This window comes from Ixodes scapularis, unplaced genomic scaffold (assembly GCF_016920785.2).
Source record: "Ixodes scapularis isolate PalLabHiFi unplaced genomic scaffold, ASM1692078v2 PGA_scaffold6__148_contigs__length_123643588, whole genome shotgun sequence".
In the NCBI taxonomy this organism is placed as follows: Eukaryota; Metazoa; Arthropoda; class Arachnida; order Ixodida; family Ixodidae; genus Ixodes; species Ixodes scapularis.
In genome coordinates, this window is record NW_024609881.1 from 120,135,408 (window position 1) to 120,141,038 (window position 5,631).

Sequence of the window (5,631 nt, forward strand, 5' to 3'; positions counted from 1 at the left end):
AGAAGTTTAATGAGAACTGTCGATCTTCTGTTGACAACATGCAAGAGTTATGAAACAGAACCCTAAGCCCGATATTCGTGAGAACGCTGAGGAATTGTATCATAGTTACACAGACTTGAAGCACAGAGTTACGAATAGTTTTACTGGGGATAACAATTTACAACATTATGGCGAATGATACCGCGTGTGAAGTAGTGTTTTCCCGTTCTTTCTTATATCTCCGATTGCGCTTGCGCTTTCCGCCGCATTCACACTCGTGGTTAACCGACGATCATAAAAGCACTTGCGAACGCCGTTGGGAACGCCGGTGCGTTTTGCCCTTAAAAGGGCCCTAGAGTGTCCAGCGCAGGGCTGCCTACACGCTCTACAGCCGCAGTGTCCCTCGTTCCGCGCTTGAAGCCTGCAGGGACATATCGACGACAGCCCGCCTACAGGGAGCTAACTGACACAGCCTTGAACACAGAAGAGATGTGGCTTTCATCCATCTCTTCTGCAATACGGTTGGAATCTCAATAAAGCCCTCTTCCTCGCTTCAACTCTCGTGGCGGAAAGATGCAGCCTCTCCTGGCCCGTACGCTACGCCGCCTCGAGTCCTGTTTGATGCGCGCAACCAGGAACTGGTGCTCTCTGCCCCCTGAGCTGGCTGTAGACAATCCCGTTGACCCCGAGGACATTAGGGCTCTCTGCCGGCAGGCCTCAAATATGTTCCCATAGACATCTCCGCTCTTTATCCCCCCTCCTCCTCTCTCTTTGTATTCATCTTCAGGAATTTTCACACCACTACGTCAATGCCATCTCTACAAATTCATGACTGTTCAACCTTGCATTGTGCAGCGTCGCAGACCTCCACGGTATGGGCCATCGTCCTTTCTGTGGCGTCGCAGCTGTCCTGAGCCGGAATGATAATAATAACTATTGTTAATATATTTTTAATGCACCTTTATAGCGAGTCGAGGGGCCATTTTATTTTTGTTTTTACGCGCGATTAGGTTTGAGTTTGTAGCAGATGACCGCGGACCGGGAGTCACTGGAACAACAGCCTCCATCTTCGGGCCAGGGGTTTGCAAACCCCAGTATTTGTGAAATGTTTTACCGGTGAATTTTATGAAGACATATTTCAAACGTGTAAGGATGAGTCATGCAGCTGAAGCCATCTTTTAAGTCTCCAAGTCCATTTTTTGGGAGAGGTTGCACTCCAGAGATAGGTTGCCAGGCACATAAAATTAACAGCAGACTCAGCAATGGTCGAAAACATAACGACTTGTTCCTTAAATCGTCAACCCCCTTATGTAACGCCGTCGCTTTATGATGATTAAGAAAAACATTGTTTTGCGTTTTCGTAGGCACAATGGTGCATCATATTTTACCGTAACGTAATGCAAGTACCTGGTATACAAATTACTTTCTACCTGATTAGTGTCTATTTGTTTGCTTGTTTTTTTGTTGCTGTTGTTGTTGTTGTTGTTTTGCACACAGCACGACTACACGTTCATGTCATTTAGATTTAGTGGAAGTTAGTGTTTGAGATTATAAGCTTTATTGCCAGATTACCCGCGTAAATTGTAAGAACAATCATAAGTACCTTCACTGTCGAGTATCCGTTCGAAACGCTCTAGCTTGTTTTCTGTAAGGATCATAAAACAAACAATGGGTTACAAACAAAATCGAAATTGTTAACGAACATTGCGACTCATATTTATGTTAAAGTCACATTGTTACTCTAACCCAAAAGGAATTGTTTTTATACATTTTACAGAAATCAAACAAAAACGTCCCGGAATATATGCACAGTTTTATTTGCTATCCGCCTTTTATCGTCCTCAAATATGTAACTGAATATGCGAAACGAAACATGACAAATATTGTTGAAATGTATTAATGTTATTTTAACTCACGGATATTTTTAATCAAAATATTACTTTTTTCAGTTCTATTTCAATTGACACGCGTTTCAGATCAGAGCGTTTAATAAACAAACTGTTTTAGAAAACAGGGTCAAGCTATTTTACTTATTAACCTCGACAACTAGGGCGAGAACCACAGATTATTGCCTTCGATGTCAAGAATGCCGTGTCAAGGAAAATTGACAAGGTACATTTTAAAATAAATTGTAGCAGCAAAAAAGTTAATTAGCTATCGCACTGAACGCTTTTACAATTATTCCCGTGAAGTTTTCTTACCGACATGATGCCTGATTTCCTTCCGCAGTTGGGGATCTGTATCAATCAATGAAACTTAGAATGAATACGAGCCAATTTTATTTTGCGACTTTACTTAAGATCGCCTGGGAACCTCTTAAAATCTCTTACGACGAGAGGACACACTTGAGCCATCTATTGAGTAGCAATAGAAACTTGGCCGTCCCGCATAATTTCTATTTCTCTCGCGCATCATCCTTTCTTTCTGGGCTCGAAAATCTTTTGTCACCGTTATAAACGACCATTTGTCTTAGCTGTTACGCACATTTTACCTCGAAAGTCCCGCCCAACCTTCGCTCTAGAGAAAAGCAGTTCTAGAGTCACCGCATAGATGGCGCCAGGGTTCCGGTGTGTTCTAAGACATTTTAAGACGTTTCAAATCACTTTGTTCTAGAGAGTATAGACGTACCTGCACCTTGTAGTAGTTTCTTGAGTTGCCTGAGTTGCAGGTCAGACTTCTCAACGAAGTCTGAAAAAACACGAATATTTAAGTGAAATTGACGGCACGAAATCAGGATGAAGGTATTTTTAAGAGTTATGAAAATACTCTCTGGAGCAGAACAAGGGGAACAAATGACAAACACAAATCTCCTAACACAAATATGTGGCTGCTGTGCGGCCGAAACAATCCGCCTGGTCCTGGTATTGAACCGGGGACCTCTGCATTTCCGATGTCCCCCTTTTTCCGGTCATTTCCAGCTCGCTTGCGCCTTTGCATAAATTGAATTATAAGCATAACCTTAAGATGCAGGCCCATTACTTTTGTTGCTCTTGAACTGGTGGCCGCTAATAAAACCCGCTTGCTCTACTGACGTCTACCTTCTGGTTAGCTCAGTTCGCAGAGCACTCCACTGGAGATGGAGAGGCCCCTTGCCGGATACCAGGACCAGGAGGAATTTTTCGGTCGCGTACCAGTCACCCAGCTGTGTTTGGAGATGTGTGTTTGTGCTTTGACACCCTTGTTCCCCTTCCCCAGGGATTACTTTCATCACTCTTGTTCAGCTCGCTTTTATCTTTGTATAAATCGAATTATCGCCGTAACCTGTTTTAATAGGGTGTATGCATGTTATTTTTAACATAGGTCATAGATAAAAAATACTTCAACACTGTATGACTAATAGGGTTCTAAGTTAGACCTGTAATTCTATAGACGAATATTATTGTTTGTTTACCTCGTGATTAATTCATCATTCCCGTTTGTGCATTTGATTTTTGTATTTGAATAATCTAATGTGAATCATATATTCTATTTAGTCAAGTATTACGTATTTTTTCGCCATCTTTTGTAGGAGCAGGAACACCGGATCCAGCAAAGATTTTATTGGCGACACTTTGACCTTTTTCACTGGCACAAGTTTGTTTTAAAATGGTCAATGTTGGAGGTGTATCATTAATATTAATATGCGTGTTTGGAACTTTAAATTATTTCCCTTATTTTTCTACAAACACGTCAAATTTAGAAACTATTTACTGAGCAAAGATGAACGCAGCTACAAATGGTAATGCTAAATTGGAGTTCCGATCTCAAATAATAGTTAGTGTTGTATATCTGGGAGACACCATTCTACGTTGAGAGCTTGATTCTTGTACTGCTTTAAATAAATTCAAATATTCATTCAAGCATGTAAGAATCAACAGAGAACTACTTAAGAAACATTAATATACATAAAAATGCTAATGCTAACGAATTAAAATTTCGAACTTTTCACTTATGAATGTGCAAACATTGTCATCCATGAAATGATGAATGAGGAACTGCCATAGGTTATATCGTGGAATGAATTATTATTATTAATAAAAACAATTTATGATTGATCAAAGAGTCATCTCTAAACGGTCAATCAGCCGTGCGTAACACTAAAGCGTTCCACGGACGCCCGTGCTATTATTCCTCTACTCATAGTTCTTCTAAGCGAAAAAAGTAACACTTGAATAATTTAGCATTGTAATCTCTATACTATTTTGAAGGATACATGGACAAGTATAAAAACCCAGAATTATTTTTATACTTACATATAAATTAATAGAATCAATTGTTTTACCCGGTCGTTTGTTTAAGCGAATTCCAACTAAAAGCTTAAAGTTCTTTGGCACAAATTATACTGACTCGAAAAATGTTAACACTGCCATAATGCAAAAATCACCTTGCAACACTTTTCTTTGATGTAGAATTCCTGCTTCAGCCCAACCTGTCAGGAAAAAAAAAAGCAAGCATGAAAACGACATAAACATTCTGATGTTTGCTCTCATGTTGTTTTTTTTTTTTTTTTGTGCACGCTCATCAAACAGTTTGGAGGTTGCCGTACTCAAAATGCTTAGCATGTAAGCAGTGGGGCGTACCACTACAAAAAATGCATAAAGCAACTGTCGCTGCCGGCATCAACTATTTTTAAGGTTGCCAGTTTTAAAATTGATAGTGTCTACTACACTACAGAGGTAAAGCAAGCAATTGGCCCTTTTGACAAAAACAAAACTGTACACTATGAGCAGGCCCTTGGCTGATCTTTATGTTGAGATTATTTGAAAAATTGCAGAGCTGATAGACAAAGATATTACCTCGCACATAGGACATTTTTGCTTTCATTCCTGCGAAGATCAGCATTTTTAAAGTGCAAAATGTTTAAAGTGCGCCTTTGATTATTTTTTACAAAAATCATTTTCTGACGACCTTTTGTAAAAAAAAAAGGTGTTCTCTGTCCATGACAGGTTTACTTTCAAACGAACCGTAGCCTGTACTTGGTGTCACATTGTGTCAGCAATATAGAAACGCGAAAATGTTGCAGCAAAATTATTATATATCTGTTTTATATTCATAGTCGTTCAATATCAAATTGCATAAAATAAAACTGAGCTTTACATATACAAAAGAGCCTTATAGAAGACTCATAAATTGCTGCTTGTATGGTTACCCATCGAGCATTGCCTTCGTGATTTTACAGTAAAACGGACTAGTTGTCGAAGTCTTTAAAGGATTCGAATACTTTCTTTTAAAATGGCGTTGCCCATTTACAAAACAAAGGTAAGGTAAACGCTTGTCCGCGGCGAGAGCGCACTCACCGACAAATGCGGCAAAGCCAAGGATGACAGTGAGCCCAGCGAACTTCATAGTTATAAAGCGAGCTTCTGAAACGATAAAAATCGGGTCTCAAAAAAAAATGTATCTCGCACAGGAGCTGAGAAAACGTTACTCACCTTAAGCTGATTGAGGTCGACGTTGTTGGGGGAGCTTCTGGCGAAAATGTAAGACTTTCGTGCTTTCGTCGGCGGTCTTATATACTCACCAGGACAAGAGGTTTTTGACCCTCGCTTGCAATATTAACCAGCAGCGTTGTTACGAAAATGATGTTTGTTTCAAAATAAATATTATAAACAAACTTCAGGGTTGGTCTACACTAACAAGTGGCATCTAAGGGCTTCATTGTGCTTTCATTAT

At 39.8% G+C, this 5,631-nt stretch overlaps 1 long non-coding RNA gene across 1 annotated transcript; it reads right to left on the reverse strand.

The window, feature by feature from the left end:
- Positions 1-2,609: 2,609 nt before the first annotated feature.
- Positions 2,610-5,426, reverse strand: LOC115327479. Its single transcript, XR_005716911.3, has 4 exons — positions 5,391-5,426; positions 5,256-5,321; positions 4,343-4,387; positions 2,610-2,667 (listed from the first exon to the last, which is right to left on the reverse strand). It is a non-coding gene; the product is annotated as an uncharacterized LOC115327479 (long non-coding RNA).
- Between the last annotated feature and the right edge of the window lie 205 nt (positions 5,427-5,631).